Source organism: Danio rerio, chromosome 20, assembly GCF_049306965.1.
Source record: "Danio rerio strain Tuebingen ecotype United States chromosome 20, GRCz12tu, whole genome shotgun sequence".
Lineage (NCBI taxonomy): Eukaryota > Metazoa > Chordata > Actinopteri > Cypriniformes > Danionidae > Danio > Danio rerio.
In genome coordinates, this window is record NC_133195.1 from 27066463 (window position 1) to 27093581 (window position 27119).

General features: G+C 41.6%; 2 long non-coding RNA genes across 4 annotated transcripts in view; one reads left to right on the forward strand and one right to left on the reverse strand.

Annotated features, from left to right (window-relative positions):
- Window positions 1-27119, forward strand: part of LOC103911176 (uncharacterized) — a 149458-nt gene that overhangs the window by 26753 nt on the left and 95586 nt on the right. For 2 of the 3 annotated variants that reach the window (XR_012395797.1, XR_011007775.2), the window contains one exon: window positions 6950-7176. This is a non-coding gene — a long non-coding RNA (uncharacterized lncRNA). Of the gene's footprint in view, window positions 1-6949; window positions 7177-7285; window positions 8019-27119 lie in introns of those variants that run through there. The other variant, XR_661830.4, reaches the window with a different exon arrangement.
- On the reverse strand, window positions 20015-23067 carry LOC141379276 (uncharacterized). Its single transcript, XR_012395796.1, has 3 exons — window positions 22958-23067; window positions 21872-22321; window positions 20015-21774 (listed from the first exon to the last, which is right to left on the reverse strand). It is a non-coding gene; the product is annotated as an uncharacterized lncRNA (long non-coding RNA).

Here is a 27119-nt window from a genome sequence, read left to right on the forward strand (position 1 = left end):
ACTGTTATAATGATGACAAATAAATTTAATGTTTGTTATTTTTATTGATTTAGTATTTTTTTTCCATCAAAAAATTGCAACAGCACTGAACGTAAAACTCTGCTTAACTTTGGCCGGCAAACATGTCAGAGTTTGCTGGGAAACGTTGAAGAAAATTATTGAAAGTCCTGAACTGAACCATTCTGAAATAAATCGAACAAACCATAAATAATGGATAACATGCTGTTCATACTGCACTGTCAAACAGGGGGCACGGCAGAAGTTTACTAAAGTTTTCAATTTAGTTGCATAAAAAGCATGAAAAAGAGGCTGCATGAAAAGATTTTAAATCCCTCTCCATAAATCCCAGCATAAAATCAAGCCATTTCAAAAAGTGGGTGATGCACAAACAGCACAAGAGAAATAATATGATTATGCACAGCAGGGGCCAAGCCTAGTTCTTTTCTAATGCCTGATTAGGTATAGCAGAAAAGGAAATTGCCATTGACACCTGCTAAAAACTGAACAATTAAGACACGGATATGCATGAGCATTTGCAATCACTGACACAGAAGATTGCCTTTTATATAAAAACATGTTTGTTGCTTGATGCTATGACAGGAAATGTCAATTTCTGCGACATTCTCTAACTTTCTTATCAAAGAAGCGTGAAACAAAGTGTGAAACGCCAAAATAAAATTCCTGTTAAACATATACAGTGTATATATGATATTTCATGGAGACTTGTTTAAAAACATAAGTAAGATGGGTAACATGGGTTTATAATCCTTTTTAAATTTGGATTTACATTACATTTAGTCATTTAGCAGACGCTTTTGTCCAAAAAGACTTACAATCGAGGAGGCAATTTAACAAACAAGACTATTATGCTAATTATACCAAGCAACTGGTAGAGCTCAGAGAATTCAGTGCTAGAGTAGAGGGGAGATATTTTTATAGTTTTTTTTTTTTTTTAGAGTGAGAGAATGAAGAGTGTTTCTACAGGTGGTTTGTAAAGCTCACTCACATGTGTGAAGCACTCTTCATGAATGCAGTTCTTCCAACTAGCAGAAATTTATACAAGCAAACAAAAACATGCTTAAGGTAAAATAACACTCAACACAAGATGTACACTACATGACAAAAGTCTTTTCATCAATCCCAGTTGTTAGAGCAACAAATAATTACTCGACTTTTAGTTGATCATTTGGAAAAGTGTCAGAATCATCTGTTGAACTGCATCCTAATCAATACAGATACTGCAGAAGTATAGACATATTGGAAGACATTTCATTTCCACAGAATCAGTCAAGATTGGTAAGAAAAAAATCATGGTTTGGGGTTACATTCAGTATGGGGTATGCGAGAGATCTGCAGAGTGGATGGCAACATCAACAGCCTGAGGTATCAAGACAATTGTGTTGCCAATTACATAACAGACTACAGGAGAGGGCAAATTCTTAAGCAGGATAGCGCTCCTTCTCATACTTCAGCCTCCTCATCAAAATTACTAAAGCAAAGAAGGTCAAGGTGCTCCAGCATTGGCCAACCCGGTAACCGGATATGAACATTATTGAGCATGTCTGGGGTATGATGAAGGCATTGAAGATGAATCCAAAGAATCTCGATGAACTCCGGAATTCCTGCAAAAACACTTTCTTTGCCATTTCAGATGACTTTATTAAAAAAAAAGTTATTTGAGTCATTGCAGAGATGTGTTATGTAACTGGCAATTTTTTTGTATAAGCAAAGTCAGACCTCACTTTCCTAATTAAATAATTAAAAAGCAAGGCAAATTAATCATAATCTAGAGGCCTTTGCCTTTCATATAATCTACTTTTGATGCCAAGTGATCAACTAGAAGTCAAGTAATTATTTGTTGCTCCTAAAACTTGGATAGGCGACAAGACTTTGTCAAGTATACTGCTGTTCTTCACAAAACACTGAGATCACTTCAATTGATTTTTAATTGAAGTTGGATTCAAATCTTTTCTTGACGAACAATGCATCAAACATTACTACAGGGTTACAGTAAGTGTACTGACACACAATGCAGACACATTGTGTTGTAGTGCTCAAGTGGGGATTTTGGCTCAAATCCAGTCTGTGTTTTATCCTGAGTATATTTTATCTCACATTTACTCTCGTTTCTCTGATTCTGTTGCACAAAACGAGCTTAAAACGACCTATTAAAGTTACATAAAGACCTACCGTTGTGGTATTTATGCGGTTCGTAAGGGATATGTTAAAAAAAATTATACTTGATGATAAAATTATACTCAGGTCTCAGCAGAATTGCATGGTTTCAGCAGCAAAGCTTCATTTATGTTTATTCAGCATCTCCGAAGTTCTTCCTGCAGAGCTGAAACTCACAAACGCTGAAAGTACATCCCCATCTTTTACCCCCACTGTGACTCAGAGTGTTTGATCAGCAGAGGAGCAGGGGAAGCATTATTTATGAGGAAGTGTTGGCAGGACCCTGCTCCTGGACACTGACTTTGCCACCTGTCCAGAGCAGGTTAAGGTAATGTACAGGAGACTATATTCACCCAGGACTAATTACATTACCACCCTAATAAACAGCTTGTACTTTGATCAACTTTTTTGCTGGTGTCTATACTTTTGGACTTGCTGCCTTTCAATAAATATTAATGACACGCACTGAACTCAGAAATGCTTTTTCCCGTCTTCTTAGCCTATCTGTGAGTCAAGGTTATGTATCTTTCTAATAAAACATAGCCTGTTTAATTAAGATATGAGCTTGAAATTATGCAATGTAAAACACGTCTTTTAATTAACAGTTGTGTGTCTTCATGTATTTTAATAAACTGTTCATAGATTGTAATTCAGTGTATTATGGGACCTTTATTTGTACACAGACACCTTTTGATGTTAAACATTTAACTCTGCAGTTTAGCAAAGTAAACTTTATTGAGATTTTAAGTATTTTAAAAGATATATTGTCTCATTGTGTCATGCAAATTAAAACACACACACGCACACACACACACACACACACACACACACACACACACACACACACACACACACACACACACACACACACACACACACACACACCTTAAGCTACTTCCTATGTTATTTACAAACTTATTTGAGTGTAATCCTATGTATTACAAAAACTGAAGAAGCATTTCTATCAGAGCGTTCTTTTATCTAATATTGTAGTTTTGCAACACTTTCTGTACCAAGTGTTTAGAGTTAAATAAATTGGATAATGCACTAGGTTTCATAAATAGCAGCAACTATAATCTTAATTCATGTTAAAAAAAAATATATATATATGACAAAAAATCCACTTGCACATCAGTGTAAAGTTCTATTTACTTTAGACAACTTTAATTGTTTGAGTATCAATTGATTTATATTTTTTACTTGAATAAAGATAAAGATTACTTGAATAAAGATAAAATATTTGCCAAATAAAATGTGCTATTGCAAATAAAAATGTTACCCCTTATGTACTGTTGAGGATGTTTTCATCCCCTCTGGGGTGATTTTGTGTCTTAATTTGACTGTAACTTTTTCTGTGTTTCAACTAGCAGAATGATTTTTGGTAATAAATCTTATTTTGACACAAACTATGAAAAATAATAATAATAAAAAAAGCCTCAACAATACACTCTGGGCAAATTTACTATCCTTTTGTTATGTTTGGGATGAAAACATTCACTTAATTAAATTGCTGTAAAATTACATCAAAATAAAAAGAAAATCTATTTAATTTTTTTTCATAAAATCTGTTAATCAACTTCAGTCCTAATCACTGCTAAATTGTTTGGTGAATTACAGGATTTTAACTCTTTAATTGCGAAATTCATAAATGATGTCACTAATTTGGTGAAAAAAACACACCAAATTACGTACTTTCAATATTTCAACAATTCACACTTAGCTCGTGATTTATAAATAGCTTGTTTGGCATGCTGTTCCATGAGAGAGCCCTCAGCTCAAGGGACCCACCACCTCCCCTCAAAACTCCCCACCACCTCCCTTCAAACACTCCCCTCAAAAGGCTAAGGTGAACTTCCTGAGAGCAAGACATTAGAAAAAAATTATTTAGGCCTGTTTTATATATAATATAGAGCATATTTGGACGGTGGGAGACAAACGGGAAACCCAGGGGAAACCTACGCGGACACGGGGAGAACATGTAAACTCCGCACAGAAATACCAGATGGCCCAGCGAGGACCCAACACCATTGGTATTCTTGCTGTCAGGCAACAGTGCTAGTCACTGGCCCACCGTGCCGCCCATTCTGGATAAAGGTGAAAGAAGGGGAGGAGGGGGGTGTTCAGACGAAGATAGTTGTAGAGAGGAAATGAGGATATAAATCAGGGGTCAGTAACCTCGGTCCTGGAGGGCCAGTGTCCATGTAGGGTTTAGCTCCAATATGCTTCAACACACCTGCCTGGATGTTTCAAGTATACCTAGTAAGAGCTTGATTAGCTTGTTCAGGTGTGTTTGATAAGGGTTGGAGCCGGTAGGACACCGGCCCTTCAGGAACAAGTTTGGTGACCCCTAATTTAAATAGTGACTTGGGTTCCTTTGACTGGAGGATCGTGATTAGCTAATGTGGGCCAGCTGGGTCAATGAGCATGAGCATGTGCATCCTCTAGAAAATAGATTAATATTAAACTTCATAAAAAGTAACTGTGGACTGTTTTTTTATTTTATTTTTTTTACCTTTTATCAAAGTCTTGGACATGTGACACAACTTAGCCGTTGATGCATTCTTTTTGATTATTTTTTTCTAATTTACTATTGCCGGCTGTTTTGGCCCTATTGGCTTCCATTATAACATTGTTATTTGATAACAAAACCATGCCAGCATATAATCATGCATTTTTGATTGTTGGAGGTTTTTCCTGTTAGAAAGAGATCAAATTTTACTGTTGATAATCAATTGGCACCATTAACCCTTTAGATAGGCATGTGCAAAAAAAAAAAAAAGCTTATTTCTCGATTTTATATGGTGTATAACAGCAAATAGTGTGTATGTGTGTCTGTTAGTGTCTGAGAGTGACCTTTATGCACTAACCTTGATGTGTCTGAATGAATTAATGAATCTAATTATTCATCTCAGCTCTCAGAACTACATGGAGTAAAAAAAAAACAAATACTGTGTATTTGTGCAACATCAAATGTGGCTATAATGGAAGTCAATGGGACAAGAACAGCCACCAACAGTAAATTAGGGAGAAAAAATAAAATCTAACAATGCATCAAAGCCAATGTTGTTACTGATGTTTCACATGATGAAGACTTGATAAAAGGTTTAAAAATATCCAGTCCACAATTACTTTTATGTTAAAAATACGTCTTTTTTACCAAATCAGTGACATCTTTTATGGATTTTGCAGTTAAAGAGTTAAAATCCTGTAATTTTCTAAACAATTTAGTAGTTTTGATCAATACTGAGGTTGATTAACAGTCTTATATCAAAAAAAAAAAAAAAAAAGTTTATCTGATGCATTTTTACTGCTGTTTAATTTAGTGGGTGTTTTCATCCCAAACATAACAAAAAGGTAGTAAATTTGAGCTGTGCACAAGAGTTAAGGATGTTAAGATTCCTATTTAAAATTATTGTTTCTTTTTTGGTGATCAAAAAGTCCATTGTTGACATTGTTAAAATTACAAATATTTTCAAGCACCAAATTATGATGTGACAGTAAAGACTTTAGCTTTGGAATTTAGCTTTGTAATCACAGAAATAAATTACAAATTTAAAATAAAAAATATTAACAACCAAACTTCTGAAGGGTATTCTCTTAAAAAATAGTTTCTGAACTGATGCCTTTTGGTATTTTCTATCATACTGCTTGTTCAGATTAGGCTAAGCAGTAACAACAACAGAAAAACAAGGTCTGCTTAAAAAACACAAAGACCATTACCTGTTTTCTTGTCTTTAATAAGCACATTGTGTAAACATTCAAAGTGCATGGTGAAAAAAGGATATGAGTCCCACACTGGAACATCTCTGTTGACTTGTCAATGGTTCATAAAACACTACACAAGAACAGTGCTCATGGGAGGACGCCATAGAAGAAGCCAGAGTCCTAAACAAACTAACAAGCAAAATAAAAAAGAAAAATGCTGAATGTTTGAAGATCACAAAAGAGTCTTTGGATGAGCCTATTGGAAAAATATTCGGTGGACTAAAACCAAAAATGTGTTCTGTGGAGGGGAGCAGCCACAGTAGACTAACATCAAAAGCTCATTTTGGTTTGGAACTGCTGCCTCAGAGCTATCAGTGACAGAAAATGTAACTTCCAAGTTTATCAGAGATAAATTAGTTGAGGCTGCTAATTGAAGCTCAACAGATGTTGGGTTATCCAACAAGACAGCGACCCAAAGTGCATTAATATTTCAACAACAGAACAGCTTTAACAGAGGAAATTCAGTTGCTGCTGACTGACCTACTCAGAGTCTTGACCTCAACCCGACTGAAATGCTTTGCCATGACCTCAAAAAAAGGAATTCGCTTTGGACATCCCGAGAGTGATGATTAAAAGTGGTTTTGTAAAAAAGAATTTTTCTTACTCTTGGGCATGTCGGATTCACAGAAATATTTGGTGGAGGTTATTGCTAGGGTCAACCAGCTATTACATTATTCACGTACATTATTTAAAGGTAAACAAAACATATTATTGGATGCCTGTGTACATGTGACTAAATAATATCTTTTTAAAACAAAATTAGGCCACTCACATTACCTTTTTGCCCCCATTTTTTCACTGCCATTTATTTCAGCCCCATTTTAAGTTTTCTATTTCCCGCTCCCTGCTTAGCCATTATATATATTATATAAACCTTAATGGATAAATGATCATGTGTATTAGTTTTTAAACCTAATGCTCTGCCTCGGTAGCAATGTTTGAAAACATAGGTCTACTCCCATTCATAATGCACAAGCACTAATGCACATATTCTGTTATATGGGAGCAGGAGCTGAGAGGGGCACGGGAGACGCATGCAGCCGTTTGATCAGAGCTAATGCGCTGGAAGCAGCCGAGGATGTTACCCTTACCGCACTATTCCCAGGAGAGACGGCAAGCGAGTAGAAGAAAGAGGGAATGAAGATGTTCCCAGCGGACTCCTGCAGAGCATACATCACCTTCATCCATCAGGAATCTCCCCTATGAGTTAATGCCGGCAGGGAACCATCCTGACAGGTTTGGCCTTAATGGCATGTTCTGTAGAGAACTGAGAATATTGTAGAAGTGCTAGTTAAGTTACGGTGTGATCCTGCAATGCTTTTTGTGTGGTGTGTTTACATCTCAGAATCACATCAGCTTGGTGGCACGGAGACCAACCTGAAAGTGGAAGCCAGTTATGAGGGTCAGACAAAACACTTAAAACTTGAGAAAAGCTTTCAAACCTTGCAGTTCCACTAGAGTCTTTCAAAATGTGCTGAACATGAATATAGCACTCACATGGCGAATTAGTTGGTGGCTTTTACGCAAACCTGAATTGCACTTAGGTCTATTGATTGAGGCTGTTATTGTTAAAGACTGCTCATATTCACCGATGAAAAGTGTGAACGCATTTTTACTAAGTCTGTCATGCAAACGGTCACAAGCAGTTACATCTCTTTGTGTTTCTTAGCCTTGCAATGTCAAATGTATAGTTAATGCACAGATTATTGTAACTCTATACATTTTATCTTATAATAGAAGGCTTTGATGAAATAGAAAAATTACATGTGTTTGTGTGTAAATACAAACGTTTGTGTGTAAATACAAATAAAATTTGTTGTGGGTTGTGATGAGGAATACTGGATATGCTGCAATAAGCCTAATTGTGTTAAAGTAGCCCTATATGGCCTGTTTCCACTGAGTGGTACGGTATGGTACAGTTCAGTACACTTTTATAGCTGTTTCCAATGTCAAAAAGTACCAAAAGCAAACCGCACCATACCAATTTTTTTGTACCTTTTATAATGTTAAAGAATCTACTAAGGATCTAAGAATCCTGTAGCAAACTTATTTGTGTGTTGTTTAAAAAAATCAACCATTTGTTTGTGTTGTGTTTTATTTTATTTGTTTGTATTAATTTATTCTTCATTATTTTTATTTTTTTCTATTTAATCATATGATCATTAGTAATTTATATAATTGTTTATTAATTCATTTTCTTTTCAGCTTAGTACCTTTATTAATCTGGGGTCGCCACAGCGCAATGAACCTCCAACTTATCCAGAATATGTTTTTTATGCAGCAGATGCCCTTCTTGCAGCAACCCATCACTGGGAAACACCCACACGCTCCCATCCACACACACTTTTAGCTTACCCAATTCATGTCTTTGGACTTGTGGGGAAAACCGGAACAGCCAGAGGAAACCCACTCGAACACCATGCAAACTCCACACAGAAACGCCAACTGACCCAGTCGGGACTCGAACCAGCAACCTTGTTGCTGTGAGCCAATTGTGCTACCCACTGACCCAACATTCTGCCCTTTTCCTAGCCAATATAGACTAAATTATAATTATTCTTGACAAAAGGGTCTGACAGAGATGTATTTAGAGCTGTATTTATGCGTTCTTAATTTTTATAAATCATAGGCAGAAATTAATACCAACCTCTGCAAAAAAGATGACTTCTAAAAGTATATTGGCATCCTTTCACTTCAGAAAAATGATGGTAAGAGCATATGACATGATGCATAAATGTGGAATAAAGGCTTAAAGAGCCCATATTATACATGAAATAGGGTCATATCTTGGTTGTAAGGGTCTCCAACAACAGTCTAATATGCATGCAAGGTCAAAAAACACTTTCATGGTCTTATAATCTGCATTTATTTTTACCTAATTATCCCAGCGACTCCCGTATGAATCGTCCAGTGATTCATTTGTTCCCAAACCCCACCTTAGCGCGAAGCTAATCTGCGCTGATTGGACCGATGACAGTCTGTCGCGATTGGTCGACTGCCTTCAGTCAGAGAGTGAAATGCCCAATAGCTAATCAGCAATATAAAAAGTAATCACAGTTCATACACGCTCGATAGTGTAGGCGTGGATTTTAGCTGCCACACACACACCTCCGGACGACAACGCTCCCGCTTCCGCCTGCACCCGCCAGGTTTTAGCCTGAGAACCCGCTCCTTTTTCTGCCCGCCGCGCCCGATCCGGCTAGAGCGGGGGAGAACACAACCAAAAATCACCCAGCTATACAGTCCAACAGCACCAAGCACACAAAGCTCGCTCTCGCTCTCGCTCTTTCTCTCTCTCTCTCATACGCGCGCGTGCGCACTAACACACACACACAAGCACCAAGCAGACTCTCTCTTTCTCATTCGCATAGCAATATCCGTGATATTGCTAGACAGCCCGCTCCCGTCCCAAATTAAACCCGTTACCGACCGCTCCCGCGATTTATTCTGAAATTTATTCCTGCGCCGCAGAAATCTGGCGCGGGGACAGCCGCGGGAATGCAGAACTCTACCACGGAGCTCCATAAACAAAGCAGCACGCGTCGCGTTTTTAACGTGACTTTGCACGCAATAAGAGAATATAGCCAGTTAACCTGATACAGTACACTCGGTTACAAGTAACAAATCACAACTAAATACATTTGCAAGCTAGAGTCAACGAGGCAACAACTTTAACCACACGTACTTACACTTGAGAAAGGTAGGAAGAAACCCATCCTGACGTCCATCAGTAAGTTACTCTTTACTGATCCTTCCTTCAACAAACTCAGATGAAGTATTCTTTGTAGCATGTAGCTTCCAGAAGTTTTCAGTAGTTTCCAACTGCTTGGTTATAATGCTGATGTTTCATCTTTGGGTAGAGACTCAATATAATATCCATCTGCAGTGTGACTTCAATCGACCGGTGTTACACCAAATTCTGCGACCGTCGTATTCTGTGACTCTAGTAGGCGCTGTTCTCACTGTTTAACTTAAACTCGCTCCCACAGGCGGACTGGACACGCAAAAAGCGTACATACTCTCACGTGAACGCGCGTACACATTATATGAGCGCGTCAATATATTTCATCGTTCTCTGTTTACTATTATTTTTCTTGCCTTTGATATATAGATGCTAAGTTTACATATATTTAACAGCCCGTTAAAGAAAGCATTTTACTAAAATATGACCAGTACAGCGATAGATTATATCTATCTATCTATCTATCTATCTATCTATCTATCTATCTATCTATCTATCTGTCTGTCTGTCTGTCTGTCTGTCTGTCTGTCTGTCTGTCTGTCTGTCTGTCTGTCTGTCTGTGTAGTTTGTCTAGTTTGCCTCGTTAATGCACCCAGGTTGCGTGTGCTGAATGAATTGTTCAACGCTAGTATCTAATCACTCGTATTTCACACAGAAAAAAATAATGTTCTCTAAATGCAAACAGCTTACATGATAATAAAAAAAAACTACAATTTTGATAATACATACACAAATAATCTACTGAAAAAAACACTAATTTGAACATTAAACCGATAATGAAAAAAATAAAAAAATAAATAATTTATATATATAAATATATATATATATATATATATATATATATATATATCAAATGGTTCAATCAAATGGTTTGTAATAACGTTTCTGGACAGTTTTGCTCTCTCTTTCTCTTTTCACTGCGTACTTGCATCTTTCAAAATGATATACAAGGCTTTTTAATGCTCTTTTTAGTATTATTATCGTATCCATATTAAAGGACTATGTGTTAATTCATGCATCAGTATATAGATCTACACCATGGTTTCGTTTTGAAGTTTTTATTTGGTCAGCAAAAAACTATTTTTTTTTGCTTTTATTTCTAGCATTAAAGATAACTCTACACCTAAGTTTATTTAAAGTTTATGCAGATTATTTTTTTCCAAAATGCCAAATCACAGTCCTCCGTGCATGCCAAAACAGTTAGGAAAACCATTATAACTACCTTAAAAATACATATATAAGTGTTACCTGACATAGCCAAAATAAAAATAAACAAAAATGCAAGACTCTTCCCTGTCTTACTATCTTTTTTAAGTTTGGATTTTTTTTTTAAATCACACAACAAAAAATGTATAACACACATAAAAAACAGTTACACAGTTGTGACAAGACTTTGATTTACTGTGGAGAGTCTCTGCAGTTTGCAAATAATATCTCTGCAGTGGACAATGACAGGGAAAAAATTGCCATGAGACTGCTGAATGAATCTGGTACTTTGTTTTTCACTGCATAAAAATAATCAAGTTGTGTGAAAAAAGGTATAATTTGGAGATATTTTGCCTTTTGATATTTTTTATTATAGAATTGTGCAAATTTAGAAGATTTTAATTCAATATTACATTTTAGAGATAAGTAATTGCCAAATTGTCAAGCTATTATGTCCATGGTAACTTTTTTCCCACATGACTAAGACCCAATTAACCCTTCATATAGTTGTATATAAATGTATATTTTGGTTCAATAGATGACCTTAGTGAGCTGTGCCACTATTGTGGGGAAAATAATATAGAAGTGGAAAAAGAAAGGGGAAACGTACAGAAAACCATTACCTTGTTCCTGGGTAACCTTCTTTTAAAATAAGATGGCAATCTCAAAACACTTATTCCTTCGTTACAGATTCAGTGACACGTGTGACCGGAGGTATCACATGTGTTTGAGCCTGACCCCATGAAGCCCCTACAACTGGGCAGAATGTTAATCCCATACCCTGTCTTTATGTTAATAGTTTTCAAGTAATTGTTAAGTTAAATGTTATCTTAGATTAAACCTTTTTGAAAATATACACATAAAAAACATTTCATTTTAAATTAAAGTATGCACTTTACTTATTTTAATTTGTGTGCGTACATTCTATTAACCAGTATTTTACACACACATTCCACATTTACTTTAATAATTTTCTTTTTAATTTAAAAGCCAATTAAGAAAATTCTATAAACATATTTAGGGAAACATTTAAAAGGGATCAACAGTAATCTACATAACTGCTTACAGGGGAAAAAAGGCTAAAACAAACTAGACTAATTACACAGACAGACAGACAGACAGACAGACAGACAGACAGACAGACAGACAGACAGACAGACAGATAGATAGATAGATAGATAGATAGATAGATAGATAGATAGATAGATAGATAGATATAATCTATCGCTGTACTGGTCATATTATAGTAAAATGCTTTCTTTGATGGGCTGTTAAATATATGTAAACTTAGCATCTATATATCAAAGGCAAGAAAAATAATAGTAAACAGAGAACGATGAAATATATTGACGCGCTCATATAATGTGTACGGGCGCCGAGCGCGTTCACGTGAGAGTATGTACGCTTTTTGCGTGTCCAGTCCGCCTGTGGGAGCGAGTTTAAGTTAACAGTGAGAACAGCTTTAACAGGGAGAACAGCTACAGAATACGACGGTCGCATGTTTGTGTGCGTGTGTTTGTGTGTGTCTGGGTTTCTGCGTCAGAGGGCGGGGCCTCAGGTTTGAAATCTCCCGGGTCTGCGCGTGCACGTGAATAACTTGGTTTCGTTCGTACGTCATGGCGAAACACCTAATGACTCGGTATCAAGGCGACTCGTTTGAAGCACTATGAGTCGACTCTTTTATAGATGAATCAACCGTTTTAAACACTGTATTTTTGCAGATTTAAGCCTTAGCTGGATACTTCACTTCACTTAGAGCTGTGTTACACACTACATGGAGGGGAATTTTCAAAAACCCATAATATGGGCTCTTTAAAGTTTGCAGTTTGTTCATTGCTTAATTACAAACATACACTTGCTAATGATGTGACAATTAAAGTGATTTGTTTTGATTTCATTTGACATCTTTGCCTTGCTGCAAAAATGCACATAAAATACAACACCCCTGGTGATGCAGTGGCACTGTGGGTAGCATGTTCGCCTCACAGCAAGAAGGTTGCTGGTTTGAACCTTGGCTTGGTCAGTTAGCATTTTCTGTGTGGAGTTTGCACCCTTTCGTGTTTCCTCCGGGTGCTCTGGTTTCCCCCACTAGTCCAAAGAAATGTGGTATGGGTGAATTATGTGGATGAATATGTTTCCTAGTGATGGATTGCGGCTGGAAGGGCATCCGCTGCATATAAAAATATGTGCTGGATAAGTTGGCAGTTCATTCTGCTGTGGCGACCCCAGATTAATAAAAGGACTAAGCCGAAAAGAAAATGAATGAACAACTGAAACGTTACTCCTGTAGAGCCCTGCTATTGTAGTGTTGATTTTTTACAGATTTATTTGAGCACATTCTGCTACCTTACAAATGGGTTTAATTTCAACTTTACATCTGAAATTGTAGTTCATTAAGAAGAATATTAACTTATAAATTAATAATTAAGTAATTAATTTTATATGTTTAGGTTAATGACCTCTAGAGGTTAAAAGGGCGGGGCTTGTAGACGGAAGACAGTGAATGGAGAGTAGAGAGTGTGACACTGTTTTGAGTTTTGTATTTTAAAGTTTAAAAACAAATTTTTGTTGAAGTTTCTGGTTTTACAAAGACCTAACATACACATTATCACATCTGTCGATCGATGGACATTTTTTGCTGTTAAACGTTCAGTGCGAGGGAGTGAAAGTTGTTGGACCTGCCGCGGACGGGAAGATTGACTGGAGAGAGACCGAGACTTTGCTGATCGTGCCTGTTTGCATCGTGAACGGAGGATTCGTGAAGGCGGTTATACAACTCATCTTCGTGAGCGCGGACGAACGTTTGTAGACTTCGCCATTTCATCGGATTTTGTGAGTACTTATAATTGTTTTTTTTCTCCCGCCAACGAAAGACCGAAATCCCAGCTGGGTATAACTTTATTTATTTATTGATTAATATAATTTTGCTGTAAATGTTTGTTTACTGTGTAGGCCTAACTGTTATATCCATTTAATTAGGCTGGCTTGTGTAGCAAGCCAGACTACTGTTATCCTATTAAACTTATTATTATTATTAGGCTGGCTTGTGTAGCAAGCCAGACTACTGTTATCCTATTAAACTTATTATTATTAATGGGGTTTGCCTTAGGCAAAGTCCATTCTTACTATTGTGGTTTATTATTCTTCTTCTTCTTCTTCCTTCTTCCGTACCATTTTTCGGCGCGTAACTAGTCCCGCAGCTTTCGTCCCAGACCCTTGAAAGTGGGCTCAAATCGTGCGGTCTTATCGGGAATGGTGTGCTATGACTTTTATAAGGGGTGGGGGGTTTTTTGGCCCCGCAGGGGCCAAAAAACCCCCCCCAAAATCCCATAGACTTAACATTGAGCCAAAATTTGACGAATCACAGCACCGAGTGTGAAATTCATAGAAATATGGGATTCACAGCATCTGTAGGGGGTTGCAGCCTAAGTGAGAACATACCCCGCAAGGGGGTATAAGTTGCACCCCTGGGGCTCTAGGACGTCCCAAAGTGGTCCCCATTGACTTACATTGGCCCATTGACTCCCATTCATTTTCTAGACACTCGTAAGATACTATTCCCGGAAATCGCCGTAGCGCCAACACGGAAATTCGTAGAGACATGGGATTCGCGACATCTCGAGAGGGTTATAAGAGGCTTCAAACCACACCCCGAAACGCGGTAAATGTTGTACCCCTGGGGAGCTAGGACGTCCCAAAGTCTCCATTGACTTTACATGGAGCCGAACTTTGACGAATCACAGCGCCGAGTGTGAATTTCATAGAAATATGGGATTCACAACATCTGTAGGGGGTTGCAGCCTAAGTAAGAACATACCCCGAAAGGGGGTATAGGTCGCACCCCTGGGGCTCTAGGACGTCCCAAAGTGGTCCCCATTGACTTTACATTGCCCATTGACTCCCATTCATTACATTGACTCCCATTATAAATGTCATATGTCAATCACAGTACATAGCACTGTCATACAGACTTGGGGGTGGGCTTATTTGACTCAGGCAACCAATCAGCATCTCATTATGATTTTAAAGCTCACAAGCCACGCCCCCCCAAACCACTTAAAGACCCCTAATAAGTGCCCCATTGACTTAACATGGGGTGGGATGTCCCATTGCAGATCCCATTGACTTCCATTATAAAGGTCACACATCTATAACTTTACATAGGAGTGTCATAGAGACACGGGGGTGGGCTCATTTGACTCAGACAACCAATCAGCATCTTAGTATGAAAACGAAGGTCACAAGCCACGCCCCCAAACTGGTCCCATAGACTGCTATTATAACTGGCCTACATGCATATCTTTGCATAGCAGTGTCCTATAGACTTAGGGGTTGGCTCATGGGACTCAGACAACCAATGAGCATCTCAATATGATAATGAAGCTCACAAGCCACGCCCCCAAACTGGTCCCATAGACTGCCATTATAACTGGCCTACATGTATATCTTTGCTTGGCAGTGTCCTATTGACTTGGGGGTTGGCTCATTTGACTTGGACAGCCAACCACATCCAATTCACTCTGTAACCTCGCCCATAGCAACAAAACAGAGTACCCTAGCAACCATTCATCAACAGCTATATCTCGGCATCAGAACATCGTAGAGACTTAGGGATTGGCTCGTTTGACTCATGCTAGCAAACGGAACTTCCTATATGCTACACATGCTAGCAGTGACTAGCTACATGCTAATATTGACTAGCCAAGTACTGTAACTTGCTACAAATGCTTACTAAGTATAAATATTTCATCAGGCATGTATGTGAGGCTTGCCTAGTAACCACCCAGGGTACCCTAGCAACTGCCTAGCAACCACCCAAATTACCCTAGCAACCGCCTAGCAACCACCTAGCAACCGCCTAGTAACGCCTTAGTAAGGGCCTAGCGACCACTCAGGACACCCTAGCAACCGCCTAGCAACGCCTTAGCAACCACCTAGCAACACCTTAGCAACCACCTAGCAACCACTTAGGACACCCTAGCAACCGCCTAGCAACACCTTAGCAACCACCTAGCAACCACTCAGGACACCTTAGCAACCGCCTAGCAACACCTTAGCAACCACCTAGCAACCACTCAGAACACCCTAGCAACCACCTAGCAACACCTTAGCAACCACCTAGCAACCACTCAGGACACCCTAGCAACCGCCTAGCAACGCCTTAGCAACCACTTAGAATACCCTAGCAACCACCTAGCAACACCTTAGCAACCACCTAGCAACCACTTAGGACACCTTAGCAACCGCCTAGCAACACCTTAGCAACCACCTAGCAACCACTCAGGACACCCTAGCAACCGCCTAGCAACCACTTAGCAACCACTCAGAACACCCTAGCAACCGCCTAGCAACACCTTAGCAACCACCGAGCAACCACTCAGGACACCCTAGCAACCGCCTAGCAACACCTTAGCAACCACCTAGCAACCACTCAGGACACCTTAGCAACCGCCTAGCAACACCTTAGCAACCACCTAGCAACCACTTAGAACACCCTAGCAACTGCCTAGCAACACCTTAGCAACAACCTAGCAACCACTTAGAACACCCTAGCAACCGCCTAGCAACCACCTAGCAACCACTTAGGACACCTTAGCAACCGCCTTGCAACACCTTAGCAACCACTCAGAACACCCTAGCAACCGCCTAGCAACATCTTAGCAACCACCATTTCTTACCTTTCCAGTGCTATTGCCCAGTTTAGTACCATTTTGTACCCCATCGATTTGCCACGCAAACCCCATTCACATTTCCTTTAGGAAATGTACAATTCTAGTTAATGGGGTTTGCCTTAGGCAAAGTCCATTCTTACTATTGTGGTTTATTATTCTTCTTCTTCTTCTTCCTTCTTCCGTACCATTTTTCGGCGCGTAACTAGTCCCGCAGCTTTCGTCCCAGACCCTTGAAAGTGGGCTCAAATCGTGCGGTCTTATCGGGAATGGTGTGCTATGACTTTTATAAGGGGTGGGGGGTTTTTTGGCCCCGCAGGGGCCAAAAAACCCCCCCCAAAATCCCATAGACTTAACATTGAGCCAAAATTTGACGAATCACAGCACCGAGTGTGAAATTCATAGAAATATGGGATTCACAGCATCTGTAGGGGGTTGCAGCCTAAGTGAGAACATACCCCGCAAGGGGGTATAAGTTGCACCCCTGGGGCTCTAGGACGTCCCAAAGTGGTCCCCATTGACTTACATTGGCCCATTGACTCCCATTCATTTTCTAGACACTCGTAAGATACTATTCCCGGAAATCGCCGTAGCGCCAACACGGAAATTCGTAGAGACATGGGATTCGCGACATCTCGAGAGGGTTATAAGAGGCTTCAAACCACACCCCGAAACGCGGTAAATGTTGTACCCCTGGGGAGCTAGGACGTCCCAAAGTCTCCATTGACTTTACATGGAGCCGAACTTTGACGAATCACAGCGCCGAGTGTGAATTTCATAGAAATATGGGATTCACAACATCTGTAGGGGGTTGCAGCCTAAGTAAGAACATACCCCGAAAGGGGGTATAGGTCGCACCCCTGGGGCTCTAGGACGTCCCAAAGTGGTCCCCATTGACTTTACATTGCCCATTGACTCCCATTCATTACATTGACTCCCATTATAAATGTCATATGTCAATCACAGTACATAGCACTGTCATACAGACTTGGGGGTGGGCTTATTTGACTCAGGCAACCAATCAGCATCTCATTATGATTTTAAAGCTCACAAGCCACGCCCCCCCAAACCACTTAAAGACCCCTAATAAGTGCCCCATTGACTTAACATGGGGTGGGATGTCCCATTGCAGATCCCATTGACTTCCATTATAAAGGTCACACATCTATAACTTTACATAGGAGTGTCATAGAGACACGGGGGTGGGCTCATTTGACTCAGACAACCAATCAGCATCTTAGTATGAAAACGAAGGTCACAAGCCACGCCCCCAAACTGGTCCCATAGACTGCTATTATAACTGGCCTACATGCATATCTTTGCATAGCAGTGTCCTATAGACTTAGGGGTTGGCTCATGGGACTCAGACAACCAATGAGCATCTCAATATGATAATGAAGCTCACAAGCCACGCCCCCAAACTGGTCCCATAGACTGCCATTATAACTGGCCTACATGTATATCTTTGCTTGGCAGTGTCCTATTGACTTGGGGGTTGGCTCATTTGACTTGGACAGCCAACCACATCCAATTCACTCTGTAACCTCGCCCATAGCAACAAAACAGAGTACCCTAGCAACCATTCATCAACAGCTATATCTCGGCATCAGAACATCGTAGAGACTTAGGGATTGGCTCGTTTGACTCATGCTAGCAAACGGAACTTCCTATATGCTACACATGCTAGCAGTGACTAGCTACATGCTAATATTGACTAGCCAAGTACTGTAACTTGCTACAAATGCTTACTAAGTATAAATATTTCATCAGGCATGTATGTGAGGCTTGCCTAGTAACCACCCAGGGTACCCTAGCAACTGCCTAGCAACCACCCAAATTACCCTAGCAACCGCCTAGCAACCACCTAGCAACCGCCTAGTAACGCCTTAGTAAGGGCCTAGCGACCACTCAGGACACCCTAGCAACCGCCTAGCAACGCCTTAGCAACCACCTAGCAACACCTTAGCAACCACCTAGCAACCACTTAGGACACCCTAGCAACCGCCTAGCAACACCTTAGCAACCACCTAGCAACCACTCAGGACACCTTAGCAACCGCCTAGCAACACCTTAGCAACCACCTAGCAACCACTCAGAACACCCTAGCAACCACCTAGCAACACCTTAGCAACCACCTAGCAACCACTCAGGACACCCTAGCAACCGCCTAGCAACGCCTTAGCAACCACTTAGAATACCCTAGCAACCACCTAGCAACACCTTAGCAACCACCTAGCAACCACTTAGGACACCTTAGCAACCGCCTAGCAACACCTTAGCAACCACCTAGCAACCACTCAGGACACCCTAGCAACCGCCTAGCAACCACTTAGCAACCACTCAGAACACCCTAGCAACCGCCTAGCAACACCTTAGCAACCACCGAGCAACCACTCAGGACACCCTAGCAACCGCCTAGCAACACCTTAGCAACCACCTAGCAACCACTCAGGACACCTTAGCAACCGCCTAGCAACACCTTAGCAACCACCTAGCAACCACTTAGAACACCCTAGCAACTGCCTAGCAACACCTTAGCAACAACCTAGCAACCACTTAGAACACCCTAGCAACCGCCTAGCAACCACCTAGCAACCACTTAGGACACCTTAGCAACCGCCTTGCAACACCTTAGCAACCACTCAGAACACCCTAGCAACCGCCTAGCAACATCTTAGCAACCACCATTTCTTACCTTTCCAGTGCTATTGCCCAGTTTAGTACCATTTTGTACCCCATCGATTTGCCACGCAAACCCCATTCACATTTCCTTTAGGAAATGTACAATTCTAGTGTTACTATTACTGTTCACTTTTTCAAACCTTCGGCGCGCAACTCCGGCCGCATTTTTTGCCCTAGAATGATGAGTGAGGTGTCAAATCGACCGGCCTGTTGAGGAGAGGTGTGCTATGATTTTTCAAAGAGGGTGGGGGTACACTGCCCCCATGAGGGGCAAGAAAGTAACCCCCAAAAATCCTCATAGACTTAACAAGGACACAAAATGGCTGACATTGATATCTAGATTAGAGAGTCGTAGAAGCTTGGGAGTGGGCTCATTTTATTCCGCCTATCAAGTCGGTATTAAGTAGTGACATAACAAATTTGTAGACACTCCCTAGCAACCACTTTAGGCCCCCTAACAACCATATAACAACATAAACAAGCCATATTTTTGCACAGGAATATCGTAGAAAGACAGGGTTTGGGTTCTTTTGATGCAGGTTGATCAAATCTCTATTGTCTTCACCTATTACAAAGGCGTTGCCACACCCTAGCAACCATTTACATTACCCTAGCAACCACATAAACACATGAATTTGACCATTTCTTACCTTTCCAGTGCTATTGCCCAGTTTAGTACCATTTTGTACCCCATCGATTTGCCACGCAAACCCCATTCACATTTCCTTTAGGAAATGTACAATTCTAGTATCTAGTTCTTCTTCTTCTTCTTCTTCCTTCTTCCGTCCTATTTTTCGGCGCGTAACTAGTCCCGCAGCTTTCGTCCCAGACCCTTGAAAGTGGGCTCAAATCGTGCGGTCTTATCGGGAATGGTGTGCTATGACTTTTATAAGGGGTGGGGGGTTTTTTGGCCCCGCAGGGGCCAAAAAACCCCCCCAAAATTCCCATAGACTTAACATTGAGCCGAACTTTGACGGATCACAGCGCCGAGTGTGAATTTCATAGAAATATGGGATTCACCACATCTGTAGGGGGTTGCAGCCTAAGTGAGAACATACCTCGCAAGGGGGTATAAGTTGCACCCCTGGGGCTCTAGGTCGTCCCAAAGTGCTCCCATTGACTTACATTGGCCCCATTGACTCCCATTCATTTTTCTAGAAGAGCACTAAACGCGCCGCGAAATGGGACGACCTTTAAAGCGTCATAGCGCCAAGTGTGAAATTCGTAGAAATATGGGACTCGCAACATCTGTAGGGGGTTGCAGCCTGTATGAGAACATACCCCGAAAAGGGGTATAAGTTGTACCCCTGGGGTGCTAGGACGTCCCAAAGGGGTCCCCATTGACTTTACATGGCCCATTGACTCCCATTCATTTCTTGACTCACATGTCAATCACAGTACATAGCAGTGTCATACAGACTAGGGGGTTGGCTAACTTGACTGAGGCAACCAATCAGCATCTCAATATGATTTTGAAGCTCACAAGCCACGCCCTCCCAAACCATTTAAAGACCCTTAATAACTGCCCCATTGACTTAACATGGGGTGGGGCGTCCCATTGCACATCCCATTGACTTCCATTATAAAGGTCACACATCTATAACATTACATAGGAGTGTCATAGAGACATGGGGGTGGGCTCATTTGACTCAGGCAACCAATCAGCATCACTATATGATAATGAAGCTCACAAGCCACGCCCCCAAATTGATCCCATAGACTTCTATTATAATTGGGCTAGATGCATATCTTTGCATTGCAGTGTCATATAGGCTTAGGGGTTGGCCCATTGGACCCAGACAACCAATGAGCATCTCAATATGGTAATGAAGCTCACAAGCCACGCCCCCAAACTGGTCCCATAGACTGCCATTATAACTGGCCTACATGCATATCTTTGCTTAGCAGTGTCCTATTGACTTGGGGGATGGCTCATTTGACTTGGACAGCCAACCACATTCAAGTTCACTCTGTAACCTCGCCCATAGCAACAAAACAGAGTACCCTAGCAACCGTTCATCAACAGCTATATCTCAGCATCGGAACATCGTAGAGACTTGGGGATTGGCTCGTTTGACTCATGCTAGCAAACGGAACTTCCTATATGCTACACATGCTAGCAGTGACTAGCTACATGCTAATATTGACTAGCCATGTACTGTAACTTGCTACAAATGCTCACTAAGTATAAATATTTCATCAGGCATGTATGTGAGGCTTGCCTAGTAACCACCCAGGGTAGCCTAGCAACTGCCTAGCAACCACCCAAATTACCCTAGCAACCGCCTAGCAACCACCTAGCAACCGCCTAGTAACGCCTTAGTAAGGGCCTAGCGACCACTCAGGACACCCTAGCAACCGCCTAGCAACGCCTTAGCAACCACTCAGAATACCCTAGCAACCACCTAGCAACACCTTAGCAACCACCTAGCAACCACTTAGGACACCTTAGCAACCGCCTAGCAACACCTTAGCAACCACCTAGCAACCACTCAGAACACCCTAGCAACCACCTAGCAACACCTTAGCAACCACCTAGCAACCACTCAGGATACCCTAGCAACCACCTAGCAACACCTTAGCAACCACCTAGCAACCACTCAGGACACCCTAGCAACCGCCTAGCAACCACTTAGAATACCCTAGCAACCACCTAGCAACACCTTAGCAACCACCTAGCAACCACTTAGGACACCCTAGCAACCGCCTAGCAACGCCTTAGCAACCACTTAGAATACCCTAGCAACCACCTAGCAACACCTTAGTAACCGCCTAACAACCACTCAGAACACCCTAGCAACCGCCTAGCAACACCTTAGCAACCACTTAGCAACCACTCAGAACACCCTAGCAACCGCCTAGCAACCACCTAGCAACCACTCAGAACACCCTAGCAACCACCTAGCAACACCTTAGCAACCACCTAGCAACCACTTAGGACACCTTAGCAACCGCCTAGCAACACCTTAGCAACCACCTAGCAACCACTTAGAACACCCTAGCAACCACCTAGCAACACCTTAGCAACCACCTAACCACTTAGAACACCCTTGCAACCGCCTAGCAACACCATAGCAACCACCTAGCAACCACTCAGAACACCCTAGCAGGCAAAAAAAATACATTGTACCCCATCGATTTGCCACGCAAACCCCATTCACATTTCCTTTAGGAAATGTACAATTCTAGTGTTACTATTACTGTTCACTTTTTCAAACCTTCGGCGCGCAACTCCGGCCGCATTTTTTGCCCTAGAATGATGAGTGAGGTGTCAAATCGACCGGCCTGTTGAGGAGAGGTGTGCTATGATTTTTCAAAGAGGGTGGGGGTACACTGCCCCCATGAGGGGCAAGAAAGTAACCCCCAAAAATCCTCATAGACTTAACAAGGACACAAAATGGCTGACATTGATATCTAGATTAGAGAGTCGTAGAAGCTTGGGAGTGGGCTCATTTTATTCCGCCTATCAAGTCGGTATTAAGTAGTGACATAACAAATTTGTAGACACTCCCTAGCAACCACTTTAGGCCCCCTAACAACCATATAACAACATAAACAAGCCATATTTTTGCACAGGAATATCGTAGAAAGACAGGGTTTGGGTTCTTTTGATGCAGGTTGATCAAATCTCTATTGTCTTCACCTATTACAAAGGCGTTGCCACACCCTAGCAACCATTTACATTACCCTAGCAACCACATAAACACATGAATTTGACCATTTCTTACCTTTCCAGTGCTATTGCCCAGTTTAGTACCATTTTGTACCCCATCGATTTGCCACGCAAACCCCATTCACATTTCCTTTAGGAAATGTACAATTCTAGTATCTAGTTCTTCTTCTTCTTCTTCTTCCTTCTTCCGTCCTATTTTTCGGCGCGTAACTAGTCCCGCAGCTTTCGTCCCAGACCCTTGAAAGTGGGCTCAAATCGTGCGGTCTTATCGGGAATGGTGTGCTATGACTTTTATAAGGGGTGGGGGGTTTTTTGGCCCCGCAGGGGCCAAAAAACCCCCCCAAAATTCCCATAGACTTAACATTGAGCCGAACTTTGACGGATCACAGCGCCGAGTGTGAATTTCATAGAAATATGGGATTCACCACATCTGTAGGGGGTTGCAGCCTAAGTGAGAACATACCTCGCAAGGGGGTATAAGTTGCACCCCTGGGGCTCTAGGTCGTCCCAAAGTGCTCCCATTGACTTACATTGGCCCCATTGACTCCCATTCATTTTTCTAGAAGAGCACTAAACGCGCCGCGAAATGGGACGACCTTTAAAGCGTCATAGCGCCAAGTGTGAAATTCGTAGAAATATGGGACTCGCAACATCTGTAGGGGGTTGCAGCCTGTATGAGAACATACCCCGAAAAGGGGTATAAGTTGTACCCCTGGGGTGCTAGGACGTCCCAAAGGGGTCCCCATTGACTTTACATGGCCCATTGACTCCCATTCATTTCTTGACTCACATGTCAATCACAGTACATAGCAGTGTCATACAGACTAGGGGGTTGGCTAACTTGACTGAGGCAACCAATCAGCATCTCAATATGATTTTGAAGCTCACAAGCCACGCCCTCCCAAACCATTTAAAGACCCTTAATAACTGCCCCATTGACTTAACATGGGGTGGGGCGTCCCATTGCACATCCCATTGACTTCCATTATAAAGGTCACACATCTATAACATTACATAGGAGTGTCATAGAGACATGGGGGTGGGCTCATTTGACTCAGGCAACCAATCAGCATCACTATATGATAATGAAGCTCACAAGCCACGCCCCCAAATTGATCCCATAGACTTCTATTATAATTGGGCTAGATGCATATCTTTGCATTGCAGTGTCATATAGGCTTAGGGGTTGGCCCATTGGACCCAGACAACCAATGAGCATCTCAATATGGTAATGAAGCTCACAAGCCACGCCCCCAAACTGGTCCCATAGACTGCCATTATAACTGGCCTACATGCATATCTTTGCTTAGCAGTGTCCTATTGACTTGGGGGATGGCTCATTTGACTTGGACAGCCAACCACATTCAAGTTCACTCTGTAACCTCGCCCATAGCAACAAAACAGAGTACCCTAGCAACCGTTCATCAACAGCTATATCTCAGCATCGGAACATCGTAGAGACTTGGGGATTGGCTCGTTTGACTCATGCTAGCAAACGGAACTTCCTATATGCTACACATGCTAGCAGTGACTAGCTACATGCTAATATTGACTAGCCATGTACTGTAACTTGCTACAAATGCTCACTAAGTATAAATATTTCATCAGGCATGTATGTGAGGCTTGCCTAGTAACCACCCAGGGTAGCCTAGCAACTGCCTAGCAACCACCCAAATTACCCTAGCAACCGCCTAGCAACCACCTAGCAACCGCCTAGTAACGCCTTAGTAAGGGCCTAGCGACCACTCAGGACACCCTAGCAACCGCCTAGCAACGCCTTAGCAACCACTCAGAATACCCTAGCAACCACCTAGCAACACCTTAGCAACCACCTAGCAACCACTTAGGACACCTTAGCAACCGCCTAGCAACACCTTAGCAACCACCTAGCAACCACTCAGAACACCCTAGCAACCACCTAGCAACACCTTAGCAACCACCTAGCAACCACTCAGGATACCCTAGCAACCACCTAGCAACACCTTAGCAACCACCTAGCAACCACTCAGGACACCCTAGCAACCGCCTAGCAACCACTTAGAATACCCTAGCAACCACCTAGCAACACCTTAGCAACCACCTAGCAACCACTTAGGACACCCTAGCAACCGCCTAGCAACGCCTTAGCAACCACTTAGAATACCCTAGCAACCACCTAGCAACACCTTAGTAACCGCCTAACAACCACTCAGAACACCCTAGCAACCGCCTAGCAACACCTTAGCAACCACTTAGCAACCACTCAGAACACCCTAGCAACCGCCTAGCAACCACCTAGCAACCACTCAGAACACCCTAGCAACCACCTAGCAACACCTTAGCAACCACCTAGCAACCACTTAGGACACCTTAGCAACCGCCTAGCAACACCTTAGCAACCACCTAGCAACCACTTAGAACACCCTAGCAACCACCTAGCAACACCTTAGCAACCACCTAACCACTTAGAACACCCTTGCAACCGCCTAGCAACACCATAGCAACCACCTAGCAACCACTCAGAACACCCTAGCAGGCAAAAAAAATACATTGTACCCCATCGATTTGCCACGCAAACCCCATTCACATTTCCTTTAGGAAATGTACAATTCTAGTTATTAGGCTGGCTTGTGTAGCAAGCCAGACTACTGTTATCCTATTAAACTTATTATTATTAGGCTGGCTTGTGTAGCAAGCCAGACTACTGTTATCCTATTAAACTTAATATTATTAGGCTGGCTTGTGTAGCAAGCCAGACTACTGTTATCCTATTAAACTTATTATTATTTTTCTATATTATTCTTCTTCTGAGACTAAAAATTAAACTCTATCTCCTCCTAGGCCATTCAAGCTATGACCATCAAACTTGGGTCAGACCTCCGAACTATTCTGACTCGAGTTGCTATATCCTTTCCGACTGATCCGACTTTCGGTTTCCCGAAAAACGTCCCGGGACCGTCGGAAAAATCCCATAGACGTAACATTGGATCAAACTTTGTGACCTCATAACTCCGCATCAGAATGTCACACAGACTTCTAACTGGGCTCATTTAACTCAGACTATCAAACTGCCAATGACTGATCACCTTTAAACTTTCTGGCTACGCCCTAGCAACCACTTTTGGACCCTAGAAACCGTCCCATAGACTTCCATTGCAAAATACTCTCAATGACTTTACATGGGATCAAACTTTGTGAGCTCATAACTCTGCATCAAACTGTCCTACAGACTAATGTCTGAGCTCATTTAACTCAGTCTAGCCAGCAGCCAATCACTTATGGCCTTTTAACTTTCTAGCCACACCCTAACAACCAGATACTGCACCCTAGCAACTGTCCCATAGACTGCCATTAAAGAGGTTCAGACTGATATTGTCATGCTGCAGTGTGATAGAGACATGGGGGTTGTTTTTAACTGTTCATACTGGCAAGAAGCTTTGATACATCATCAGTCTAAGCTGTCAATCAACTCCGTAGCAACAAAACAGACTAACCTAGCAACGATATAACAGCAGCTATATCTCAGCATCAGAACATCGTAGAGAAGCGGGGGTTGGCTTGTTTGACTCATGCTCGCACTCCATCTATCTATCTATCTATCTATCTATCTATCTATCTATCTATCTATCTATCTATCTATCCATCATGCTAAGGACATGCTAATTCATGCTAGAATCATGCTAGTTACATGCTAATTCATGCTAGAATCATGCTAGTCACATGCTAATTCATGCTAGAATCATGCTAGTCAAATGCTAATTCATGCTAGAATCATGCTAACAACATGCTAATTCATGCTAGAATCATGCTAGTAACATGCTAATTCTTGTTAGAATCATGCTAACAACATGCTAATTCATGCTAGAATCATGCTAGTGACATGCTAATTCATGCTAGAAGCATGCTAACAACATGCTAGTTCATGCTAGAATCATGCTAGTAACATGCTAATTCATGCTAGAAGCATGCTAACAACATGATAATTCATGCTAGAATCATGCTAGTAACATGCTAATTCATGCTAGAATCATGCTAACAACATGCTAATTCATGCTAGAATCATGCTAACAACATGCTAATTCATGCTAGAATCATGCTAGTCACATGCTAATTCATGCTAGAATCATGCTAGTCAAATGATAATTTATGCTAGAATCATGCTAAGAACATGCTAATTCATGCTAGAATCATGCTAGTAACATGCCAATTCTTGTTAGAATCATGCTAA